Below are 13,572 nucleotides of genomic sequence, written 5' to 3' on the forward strand. Positions count from 1 at the left end.
AACCAGACATAAGCGAACCTCCAAAAGATAGTTCTCATATTCAGGGGGAGGGTTCGTCTTTTCCACATAACCAAGATTCACCATTCCAGGGGGAGAGCTCATCATCATTCATTCTTACCGAAAGTCGAGTCCAGGGGGAGAATTCTGAGCCTGAAGCTAAGGAAGTATCATCATTCGAGGGGGGGAATGCGAATTCAAACGATGATGATATTCAGTCAGAATTTGAAGAAGAAGTGAATGCTGAACTGGATCCCTCATATGATCCTAATTACCCTCCTCTCACCAAATGGACCAAAGATCATCCACAAACACAAATTATTGGTGATTCGACAAAAAAGGTTCTCACACGATCACAACTGAAAGCGAAACAAACTGCACTTTTCTCTAAAGTGGAGTTTTGCATGTTTAATTCGTTCGTCTCCAAAGTCAAACCAAAGACGATCAAGACTGCACTCGATCATTCTGATTGGGTACAGGCGATGCAGGACGAACTCAATGAGTTCGAGCGAAATAAAGTGTGGAGACTGATTCCAACACCAAAGGATGCTTCCGTGGTTGGATTAAAGTGGGTTTTCAGGAACAAGATGGATAAGGAAGGAAATGTGATACGCAACAAGGCAAGATTGGTTGTGAAATGTTACTGTAAAAAAGAAGGCATAGATTATGAAGAGACCTTCGATCCAATAGCAAGGCTAGAATCGGTTCGTATTTTTCTCGCCTATTCTGCACACAAGAACTTTGAAGTATTCCAAATGGATGTGAAGTGTGCCTTCCTAAATGGAGAACTGGAAGAGAGGGTATATGTAGAGCAACCATCGAGTTTCGTGAACGAGAAGTATCCAGATCACTGCTACATTCTGGACAAGGCAGTCTATGGTCTCAAGCAAGCACCAAGGGCATGGTATGAAACTCTAACTAGATTCCTCAAAATGTCTAAGTTTAAACAAGGTTCGGTTGACCCAACCTTCTTTCGTAAGAAAGAACGTGACCACCTTATGATCGTTCAGATTTACGTTGATGATATCATTTTCGGTTCCACAAATCCTAGCTTAACAGCTGAATTTAGGAAGTTGATGGAGACTAAATTTGAAATGAGCTCAATGGGTCCTATTAAAATTTTCCTTGGCTTGAATATAAGATAGGGACCCAAAGGCATTTTCATTAATCAAGAGGCTTACACGAAGACCTTGCTCGCCAAGTTTGGAATGATGGGAGATTCGAAAGTAAAGGTTCCTATGGCGTTTGGCACAAAGCTAACACCTTCTCTAGACAAACCGGCTACTAACATGACCCTTTATCGTCATATGATAGGGTCTCTAATGTATCTAACAGCAAGTCGACCAGACATAATGTTCTCTGTTTGTTATTGTGCCAGGTTTCAAGCTAATCCACGTGAACCTCACCTGCTAGCCGTGAAGAACATCTTTCGGTACCTGAAGTGAACCTCTTCCCTCGGTTTGTGGTACCCAGCCAAATCAGGGTTCTTTGTCCAAGCATTCTCAGATGCTGATCTTGGGGGATGTGGACTGGACCGAAAGAGTACCACTGGAGGATGCCAATTTCTGGACGGCAAACTTGTTAGCTGGAAATCCAAGAAACAAACTTGTATGTCTCTCTCCACTGCCGAAGCAGAATATATAGCTGCTGCATCATGCACATCTCAGGTCATTTAGATACAAAGTCAACTTCGAGACTACGGCCTGAACATGAAGAAAATCCCACTATATTGTGACTCAGAGAGTGCAATTAGGATTTGTCATAACCCAGTGCGACACTCAAAGACGAAACACATAGCACTGAGGTATCACTTTATCAAAGATATTGTGGAAGATGGTAGCGTTGAAATTCATTTCGTAAGAACCACTGATAAATTGGCTGACATCTTCACTAGGGCCTTGCCTGAAGCAAGTTTTAATAAAATCCTACAAGGCTTAGGAATGATGGATGCTGAATCTGTACCGAAATCTCTTTTGTCTCAACAAAAGTTGGAAGCGAAATAGAGCGAACGCTCGGTCCATTTCGGGTTCGGTTCTTCCGGGAACCGAAATGAACCGAACGCTCGGCCCATTTCGGGTTCGGTCTCACCGGGCTCGGTTCGCCTCTCATTTCCAAATGATGGTTTCGGTTGTATAGTATGTATACTCTTTTCTCGCAATTTATTTTATGTTTTTCCTTTTATTTTCATAAAATTCAAAAATATTTTTCTTTCTGTTTTAATTCCTTTTCAGAAAATCTTATAAAATTCAAAAATATTTTTCTTTCTGTTTTAATTCTTTTTCAGAAAATCTTATAAAATCCAAAAATATTTTTTTGTTTTATTTCTTTTCAGAAACTTCAAAACTCAAAAATATTTTCTTTCATTTTATTGCAATTTGCTTCTCTCTTAATATAATATGTGTATAAGGACTATTCTCAATGATGGAGTTGGGGCAGGTATAATTATGTATCTATGTACTAGCTAAGTGTCCCTAGAAGCATGCTGCTGCATGTTGACCCAAGCCTCAAAAGATTTTGAGTGAAGCCTTAATGACTTGATATATACAAATCATGTCTTCTCGATCAGGCTGTCAAATTCACTCTAATCATGAGCTACCTTACTCTTCTCAAATTGAGTTAAGAGTTTTTCTGCTTAGTCTATCTTTTATAGCAGAGGTACATTCGGTTCTTTAACCACCTCCTATTTATTCTCCATCATACTTCATCTCATTAATGTAACCCTTGAGACTCTCAGCATTACCACTGAGGTTTACGGTTACACAACTTCTGTGTTAATGATCTTAGTTTCGTGCCACTACGTGCTAAGTCAAACCCAAAATTCAAAACCTTTAAAGCATTGACGGTGAACAATTAAATGTTCTAGATTTCACCCTTTGAATTAACGAAACCACTTTTATGAAAGTTCCCTGAAATCTCCTTTTATTTTTGAGAGATCCTTATGAAAATGTCTTTCACCAAGAATTTTCTTCCCAAAGGATCCATATTTTTTTTTTGATATTTCTAATTAACAATTATCAACAAGTCACTGAATATGTTCCAAACCTACTTGTTTAATAGACCACATCGGTCTCACAAGTACTTCGTTCTATTTCGGTCTTATGTCAAGTATCGGAAACCAGAATTGAAGCGAAAGCCACCCTCAATAGCCTTATATATAAAAGATGCCTTTCAATGCTTCTCAACAAGTACTTGATCGTAATTCAACGGGAATCCAAACAAGCACTTTGAAGTCTCTCTTGACTTTGAAGGAAGAGATTCGTGCCCGGGATCCACTGCTTTATGTCTTAAATGACATCACAAATTCCCACAAATAGTTTGATTTATTTCTTTATCTTTGACACTATCTTGCACGAAAATCTTGAATTTTCCAAAAGTCTTGTTTGGTTATTCATAAGCTATTCATAAATATATAGCTTCGGTTCCTAACGATGTAATGCAGTTATTTCCAAACAAAGGGATGCGTCGGTATAAAGCCTTTAGTAATTATGGTAATAAAGATTCGATTGAAGGTTCTAGCGGTGACACAGCAGGAAGTCTAATCGATTGGTGATTTGGAAAGAGGATAAGTATGGAAATGCACGTGAATTTGAATCGTTACCTAATCATGCGTCATCGGCTGTTTTATCGGGGTTGCTAGTTGTTCAATCACGCCTTTTAGGCGTCGTTTCCCAAATTAATGGAATCATTGCTTGCGATTTTTTCTCTCTCTTCAAAATTGTATATAAGGGATTGATTTCTGTGGGATTCTTCTCTACCACACTTCATCTCTCTCAAGCAAAAGAAGGCGATTTGGTATTCACTGTTCATCTTCTTCTTCATCAAGCTTTAACAATGGCAGAATCTTCCTCCGTTCAAGAAACCACTGCACGCTCCACTCTTCTCGCAATCGAGCCCAACCAGAACTTGTTGATCGATCTTACACCGTTCCTCTATGATACTTACATGTATCAAGTGGTGGAATGTCTAAAGTATTCCCCACTCATCAAAGCTCTCTCAACGGTGGAAGTCGTACCAATGGCATGCCTCTCACAAATCCATTCCACTGCTACGTACAACAAAGGTGCAGAGAAGATTTACTTCGACATTCTCAACCAGAAAGCTTCAATCTCCAAGAGCCGATTTTGCTCGTTGCTAGGGCTCACTTATGACGAATCCATGATGAATCCTGATTTCATCTCCATATGTCAGCTTTTCTCGATGTTCTACAACATGGGGTACATTGAAACCCTAACTACTGTGACCAAGTTCAAGAAATCATGCCTTCCTCCTCAATGGAATGGCCTCTTCACCCTTCTCTTCAAAGGGCTTTGTGAACGAAGTGTAGGATCTGATGATGCTAGCAAGTCTTTCATGACTCTGCTTTATGGGTTGTACCATGGTGTCAACTTTGATTATGGTTCGGTTTTGTGGCTTCAACTTGTCCAAAGTTTGTCATCTACTTCTCGCCACACATAAATTTCATGTGCTCGGTTTTGGACCATTATCACTCAATGGATTATGGAGTGTTATCATGTTCCTATCATGGCAGACTCACTGCTCTCCTCCATTGCTACATTTCATACCACAAACATCATTGTCTCTCATCCGTCGAAGTTTATCTTCGTTGGCTCAATTCCTGAGTCAATGTATGCTTGTGTGTCCCCTGCGAGCAAGCTTATTCAGGAGTACAAGAAGCTCCCGTCTTCTGGTCCAAGGGAACTTACTCCTGAAATGGTAAAATCTATTGAGGAAGTGACAAACCTGCTAAGCGGGGCAAGAAGCAAGAAGCGAAAAAGGGGGATAAAGGAGGTCAAGTATCAAAGGTTCAGACTCCAAAGAAGCGAAAGTCTGAGAAGGCAGCACCTTCCCAGCCCAAGCAGAAGAAGGTCAAGAAACCTGCTCGGAAGCTTATTCTTCAATCATCAAGCGACTCTGACTCCGAGTACGTGCCTACTGGTCATCAACCTACCATTCCTAGCGAATCTGAGAGCGAAAGCTCAGATGATGAAGGTTCAGCTCGTGGTGGTACACCACCTCGTTCACCTACACCAGAGGTACATGTTCGCTCCCAAGAACCTTCTCCTCCACCTGTTTCCATTCCTATTTCCTTACCTCACACTTTCCCAATAATCACCTCTCAACTTTCCTCTACCATTCCCATTCCTACACCTATTTTCTCTGAAGCTACAACAACAACCACCACTAGAGTTCAGACCAACGTATCTGATACGAGGGTTCGTACTTCAGCACCCGAAACCCCTGTTACTACCAAACCTCCATCACCTACCCAATCGACAGAGACCAATCCTGTACTTGGTGGTGAAAATGTTGATTATGAAACCTTCTACTACAGTCCCTACAGGGTGCAAAGCGATGATGATGATGATGATGTCCTTGTCACCAAGCGCCATCTCAAGGAGCTGAATGAGAAGCTAGATAAGCTGATGGCCTCCTCCTCTACTCAGGATTCCTCTTCCGAGTCTGCTATAAAAGGCTTGATGGACACCTAGGTCAAGGAACACGAAGCTTCCATCTCCAAAGCCACTTCCGCTATTGATGCTTCAATAAAAGTTTGCACAGAGGCGACCGAAAAAGTCGATAAACTAATTTCTAACGCAAACATTTTCCTTGAATCTTTATAGGGCACTGCAGAGCAGAATGCTAACAAGGTCAATGCCTCGGTTCAGACCCTCACTCAATCTCTTCAACAGGAGAAAGAGCTATTTGAGGTGCTTCGCAAGAGCCTCACCTATGATCACATCAAACATCAAGCTTCTGTCAATGAACGTTTAAATCAACTTCAGGCAGATCTTGCCTTGGAAAACAGAGTGATGGATGAACTTGGTCTGAGGACCACTCAACTGAAAACCCAGACTCTCAAGCTTACTCAAGCGAACAAAGATCTTGAAGCACTGCGTTCGGAGCGGTCTGTGGTTAAAAGCTCTGTTGGTAATGTTCACTCTATTCTCCATCGTCTTCTTGAAGCCTACGATTCCGTTCTTACCATCTCGGTTCGACGTCATTTGGCTGAGAAGTTACGGCCTGCTCTGGATATTCTAAGCCGGATAGAGGGTGTTACGGAGTCCGTTGTATCTCCGCAACAAGGGGGAGAAGAGACGAAGTCTTCATCTCAACCACCGAAACCACATCAACCGAACCCTCAACAACCGAAACCGAAACCACAACAACCGAAGGTGGTTGCTGAACCGAAGGGGAAAGAAGCTTCAGGTTCGGGTATGCAGGATAAGGGAAAAGGAGTTGCTGATGATATTGATGATGAGGATGATGTTGATATTGAAGAAACAGTTCCTAAACCAAGTTCTCTCAAAACCAAGCCCACTGCTCAGGAGATTAAGGCAAAAGTCACTGATGTCATTAATAAGGAGAATGAGAAGAGAGAAGCGAATCTGCTTAACCAGAGGAGATCGATGTTTCCTCTGTGGACGTTGGAAAGGCTACGAAAGGAGGTTATTGAAACTCCAAGTTCACATTGGCTGGAGCCCGTTCTTTCATTTAATGTCGAGAATTCTAAAGATTCTCAATTTGACATGCCAATCACTCGTAGAGCCTTCATCTTTCACTGCTTCGAGTCTACAGTGGCGGTTCCTTTTCCTGACCCGAAGGTTGATCAAGACTTGCTTGAATATTATCATGAATTCTCTCAACCTCAGTACCTTACCTGGAGCAACAAGAAGATCACAACAATTAAGGTGCTGAAACCTACTGCAGCAGGGAAGTTCATTAACATCAGGTTCAATGTGACCCGAGGATCAGATGGTTTGGCCCATATGATTTCCCTTGCTTATCTGCCAAATCTGAATCCACATGATTGGATTCTTCTGAAAAACATCCTACTCTCCAATCAGAAAGAATATGAGCTCATCATTGATCACATCAAGCGTATGCTAGTGTGTTACATTCATGAAGTGGCGAAGATGGATCAGGAAATTGCCACTGCTATACGCAAGAGGCCCTTAATCAAGCCTGTTGGGAAGGCTGGTGACACTAAGCTGATGGCGAAGGGAAAAATTGATCCACAGTCTCACACCGTCATGTTTCTTAGAGGCGAAGGTCAAAGATGCTTATTTGCTCTGGCTGACAAACATCTATTCTCCAATTCCTGTTTGGAGCACATTCTTGAGCTTATCCATGGGTGTGATCAAAATAGTGAAGCAGACAAGAAGCTGTTCTCAGATATGCTTCGGTGGTATATGGCTTTCAGATAAACTCTTCTTGCCATCATTCCAAAATTGTTCAAGGTTATGAAGCGAACTCCTCAACCTCCAGCGAAGTGAAGTCTCGCCCCATTTGACGCAAATGGGGAGATTGTTGGGTCAAGTAGTGTTGCGTCCTTGGGCTCGGTCCTTAGCCCAGTTTTGTTATCCGGTTTGGGCCTGTCCAACCGTGTTTATTTTATTAGGGTTTAGTATTTAAGGTGCATCCATGCATCCTTTGTTAGTAGCGCTTTAATTATTATTCTGATCATTGTACTACAAACCCTAGCTCGCCTGTACAGTGGAAGTTCTTAATCGAGCTCTGCTGAGGCGTGACTACATTTGAATCATCAAGAATTACTTGATTCTATATCGTGTTTATTGTGTTTGTTTGCTTTTATTGTTTAGCTTGTTGAAGATCTAATCGATCTAAGAGTTTTTCAACTCATCAGATACTTATTTATTTATTTTAGCAACGAACTTGGTTGCTCCTTATAGTAACAAACTTGTTTGTTGCTTGTAGCAACGAACTTGATTGCTCATTATAGCAATGAAACTTGTTTACTCATTTTAGTAACAAACTTTATTTCCCATGAGAATATGAACGTTGCATCTCATTTGGGCAACATACTTTATCTCTCATGATGACAACGAACTTTGTCTATGCAAACTTATTACTCATTTTTGCAATATATTTCTATTTATGGAAACTTTATTACTCGCTTTAGCAACGAATGTAACACCCCGATTCTCAGGTATTGATTTATATAAGAATTGCTTTGATTTCAAGGTCTACTCGACGAGTTGGTTTCCCTACTCGTCGAGTAGCAGCGGGTTGGTCCGCGTGTTTTAGTGACCTACTCGCCGAGTCCAAGAAGGGACTCGATGAGTAGGAGCTGGCAGATGAAACCCTAAATCCCGGGGTATTGCACCCTATTTAAAGGATCAACAGCCTCCCTTTAGCCCCTTGCAGTCTCTTGAGAACCAAACCAACCCTATTTCGTGTGTGTGCTTCATTTTGTGTGTTCTAAGTTTTGGAAGGTGAATCTTAGTGAGGAAAGCTTGGAGAAACAAGTGGCTAGAAGCAAGGAACGTGTGGGGATCAGAAATCTACCTCAGTTAGCATCATTTGAAGGTATCAAGTCGTCACCTTTACCTCGTTTCCTTTTAGATCTCATTTAGGTGAAGTTTAGGGTTATTTTGGCTTGGTTATGATGTTATTGTGGTGTATGAGCAAGATCTGAAGTTGCAACTACAAATCTGGACCATTCTTGGGTTCTAGGTTTATAAAGTTTCAAGCTTAGTCATGTATGAAGCCTTCCTAGAGCGTAAAACTCCATTGTAAGCTTGGATTTGTCATTTAAAGCCTTTAGAGCCATGCATGCACGTAAAGTTTGCAACTTTACGTGATAAACATGCCTTAGAAGCTTGGATCTGCAATATGGAGCCGTTGCATGGCTTAAAAAGTACCTGTATGGATGAAGGTCTGAAGGGACTCAGTGAGTTCCATAGTCAACTCGGCGAGCCACGTGAAGATGGCCCTGTACTCGACGAGTTGGATGAACAACTCGACAAGTCCGTTGAAGATGGTCGTAGAACCGGCGAGTCAGTAGAATGACTCGGCGAGTCGGTTGTGGTTTTCCCAACCTTTGGACACGTATTAGCATGGAAAGTTGTATAGGGAAAACTCGGCGAGTTGACCAAGGAGTTACGGCCACCGACACTAAGAACTCGACGAGTCACTCTAGTGACACGGCGAGTTGGCGAGTCATGCTCGGAACTCGGCGAGTAGCTCTAAGGGTCGAATTGTTGTAATTAGTCGAAATGTATTTTGAACTCTTCGAATGTTTTGTAATCTATTTTACTGAGGCGCTTTTATTCGAAGCTTAAGTGTCTATGCCTTAGTATATTTTTTGTACGCTTTCAGTTCCCTATAAATAGGGATATTTACTAGAGTTAGATAAGAGTTTTTACAGACTTGTCTTTGTACTCTGTAAACATTCGAAAGCGTAATAGAGCTGAAACAAGATCATATTTACATCTGGTGTTCAATCTCGCATTCTTAATTGATTTCATACTCTGATTCGTTTTATACTTGATTCTATGATTCATCAATTGGTATCAGAGCAGGAATCACATCAGTGATCTGATTTTCATCCATTCAAAAAGTTTTTGAATCAAATTTTTGGTTCAAAAGTTTCCGCACTTTTTGATCGTGAAAAGTTTGTCTAGATTTTAGTTTGTGATTTGATTCTGCATTTGAATTGTTGAATCGAGTGTTCTTCTTGCAATTCCGATTTGATTCAACTAGTTTGTTTTCAAATTTCCAAATCTTCTTAAAAATTTTCAAAATCAGCTTCCGTACAACAATGGCGAGTTTCAATCTCAATTCGATGACCTCGTTTTCTCATCTGTTAGGATCATCAACCAAAATTCCAATGCTAATCCCTGAATATTATGATCAGTGGGCTGATCGTATGCAAGATTATCTGAATGGTATTGATGAAGAATTATGGTCATGTATCACTGGAAATGTCAATGTTCCAGTGAATGTTCAAGCAATTGGATCATCTTCTACAAGTTCTGATGTTGATAATCAAATTGATCGTCTGAAGAAACTGGAGAAGAGGTGTATGAGAGAATTACGAGGAGCTTTACCTCCAGTTGTGTACAATTATATAAGGAGTTGTACAACTGCAAAGGAGATCTGGAACAATCTGAAAGATAAGTTTCAAGGAAGTGAGAAGACGAAAATCAATTCAGTCAAACAGTGTTTGGTTGAGCTGAAAGATTTCAGACAAAAAGAAGGTGAAACAATTGAAGTCTACTATGATCGACTGAACGAGTTAATCTATCGTTGTAATCGCTATGGAATTACCAGGACTTCAATGGAATTCAATCTCATCTTTGTGATGGGTCTTCGAAAAGAATGGAGAAGCGTAAGTATGATGGTGAAGAATCAGCAAAGTTTTGATACATCAACTCTCAATGATTTGTACAATCAGTTGAAGACACACGAAACTGAGGTAAATGAAATTGCTGAGGAGACGAAGCTAAATTTGGGAGGTCCATTGGCACTTGTGTCAAAGATATCTGAGAAAGAAGCTGAAAATGGTGATTCTGAGGAAGAAGAAGGATTCATCATGAATTCGGATGATGAGGCAATAGCTTTTTACTCGAATAATCGTGTTAAAATTTTTTGAAAAAGCCGTTCAATCCGAAGACTAAGCTTGCTGAGGTAAAAGGAAGTGCTGTGAGTAAAACTGTTGTTGAGGAGAAAAAGAAAATTGAGAAGAAAGATTCGAAAATGTTTGAAGGAAAGATCGAGAAAAAGCTGAAAGGAGATGCTGGTATAGATTGTTATTATTGCAACGGAGCTAATCATCTTGCGAATGATTGTATGCTTCGGAAGAAGGATGGGATGAAGAATAAAGTTAAAGATGAGGCGTATTATGCAGAGAGGCTTGAGGAGGTTCGTGCGAAAGCCAAAAACTTGTCATTGGTTGCAAAAGGTGAACATGAGGATGAAGATGGAACGTATCAAATCTGGTCATCCGGATCAAACGATGAAGAAATGAGGAATCCAACACATGGAGCAATGTATGCGAAAATGGAGGAGGACTCAGATGACGAGGAATTCGAAGTGAAAGGACGATGCTTCATATCCAAGACAACAGACAAATCTCCAATGACAACAAAGGTACGTAAAATTCTCGAATCTTTTAATATTCCTACACATGCTTATGATTCTGAACTAATATCTTTTGATGAGACGGTTACTTAATTTGATTCAATTGTTGTGTCTGCTAGCAATGAGGCCAACAAGTTGTCAATGGAGTTGTTAGAGACCAAAAAGCGATTAGACATGAAAGTAAGTAAAATTGATTGTTTGGAATTACAAATAACAAATATTATGTGTGATAGGGATACTTTATCAAGTGAAGTCAAACTTTTGCTAGCACAAAGAAACATTTATTGTAATTCTGCTAAAAGACTTTATGGAAAATTAACTGATTTACATCATTCATGTGAAATAAGTAAAGAGCAACATAGAAAATTACTACCTTTTCTAGCATACGAAAGAGCTAAGGTAGATAATATTTCGTATGATTGTGAGCAAATAATAGCTGATTTTGACAAAGTTCCTGATGATAGATATAAATATGGAATTGTCAAAATTGATGAATGTCTTGATGCAAATGAATTAGTTAACATAGTGAATGATACTTTGACTAAATCTGAACAAATTCAGATTTTGAAAAAGACTGAGAATTCAACATCTGATTCTCAATCTAATTTTGCTGATATTGAAGATAATTCTGACAATATTAGTGAAATTAGTGAACTTGAGGATGTTGATTGTTCCCAGTTGTCTGTTGTTAATGTTGCATCAACATTTAAAGGGAAAGAAAAAGTTAAGGATTTGATGGTTGAGAAAGAAACTGATATACCTTCAACTTCGAAAGTTTGTGATATGAACTTCGTGGATCTCAAAGACAGTCAAACTGATGATAGCGATGATGAAGATGAAGAGAAAATTTCGAAGGGAAAGAAATATTCAAAGGAAGAAGAAACTCCACGAATAGTGGTTGATCAAGTGTATGGTGATACACAAAAGTTCGAAAAAGTAATGACTGAAATAGGTGAACATTACCTTGAAACGAATACTGTGGTTTATCCAAATTTCAAGTGTACAGATGATGTCATTTTTCCAAATCAAGTTTTCGTAACTACTGGAAATGTTGAGAATATCAAACCAGAATTAAAGAAGTTAGTTGAGGAGGATAATTCAAAAACAACTGATGAAGGTTTTTTCGCAAATCAAAGCACAGTTGAAAACAACTTAACAAAGAATTCATACGTGTTTCAACATCAAAAACCACAAAGAAAATGGGTTGAAAAATCAAAAATTGAAAAAGAGAATTCAAAACAAGTTGTAAAGGAAAATGAAAAAGTTGTCAAACTAAACTCAAAGGAATTCAAAGATCAAATTGACAAATTTTCAACGGAAAACAACATTTCAAAAAGACAAGCTAGGAAGAAAATATTTTGGCAGAATATTGAGTCTAAAAAGATGTCTGAATCACAATCACCCAAAAATGTTTTCAAAGCTAAAAATTCCTCTTTTTCAACAAAAACTCAACATTCATCACAATCAAATCATTCAAGGTCTGAAGTGAATAAACAACCAAGGTTTTCGAAAGTTTCAGAAACTAATATTCCAAGAAAATTTTCAAATAAATCAAATCCAAATAAAAAATTCTTTCAACGTCAACATTTTAAATCAACAGTTGATACATCATATGCTCAATCTTTTCTAACAAATCCAAAAGTTGATTTTGTTCCTCAAAAGCCAAATTTTCCTAATCATACGAAGAAAGAAACTATGAATATTTCACGTGAAAAAGGAATGACTTCAAGGAAGAACATTGATCATTGGCTTGAAGGCAAAGGAAAGATGTATCAGTCGAATACATTTTCAAAGGAGCAAATTCACGAAGCATATGAGAAGTATGTGAATACTTCATCAAATGGTAGTTCATCTTCTAAGGATTCGAACATATCAGTCAAAGCTTGGAAACCAGTAATAAAAGCAAAGAATGTCCATTCACAATCTCAGAATTCGAAGGGTAATGTCAGTGAACATTCGAAACCGTCAAAATCTTATGTTTCGGTTCCTTTAAATGAAGATGTGAACTTAATTGATAGTCTCAAAACCAAAGTTTGTGATTGGGTTAAAAGTTCTTCATTACATTCGAAATTGAAATCTAATTTCCAAGAACCCAAAAAGCCTTGGGTACCTAAATTTTTCCACTGATTGTAGGTACTATGTGACGAGCAATATGATAATAAATGGTACATTGATAGTGGTTGCTCTCGTCACATGACTGGGAAGAAGGAGAATTTACGTGATTTTAGAAGCCTAAAAAATGTTGGAGTTGTGAAGTTTGGGAACAATCAAAAATGTCAAGTCAAAGGATATGGGAAGATCACGAACGGACAATTCACAGTGAATCGTGTTGCGTATGTTGAAGGTCTTCAACATAACTTGATAAGTGTTTCCCAACTTGTTGTGGGCACTGGCAATCAAGTTCTTTTTAATGAAGAAGGAAGTGTTATTTCGAATGTCAACACTAAAGAAGTGTTACTGAAATCCAAAAGGAAAGGTGACATGTTCACTTTGGACATCAATCCGATAGTAGGGAAACCTGCTATATGTCTTCTTTCGAAAGCAACATCAGACTTAAGTTAGCTTTGGCATCGAAGACTTTCTCATCTCAATTTTCGAAACATCAATAAACTTGTGGTACAAGATCTGGTAAGAGGTTTACCTGTACTTAAATTTGACAATGATTCTTTATGTGCAGCTTGTGAATTTGGA

The sequence above is a fragment of the Lactuca virosa genome, chromosome 6, assembly GCF_052849685.1.
Source record: "Lactuca virosa cultivar CGN04683 chromosome 6, Lactuca_virosa_CGN04683_v6, whole genome shotgun sequence".
NCBI classification, from domain to species: domain Eukaryota; kingdom Viridiplantae; phylum Streptophyta; class Magnoliopsida; order Asterales; family Asteraceae; genus Lactuca; species Lactuca virosa.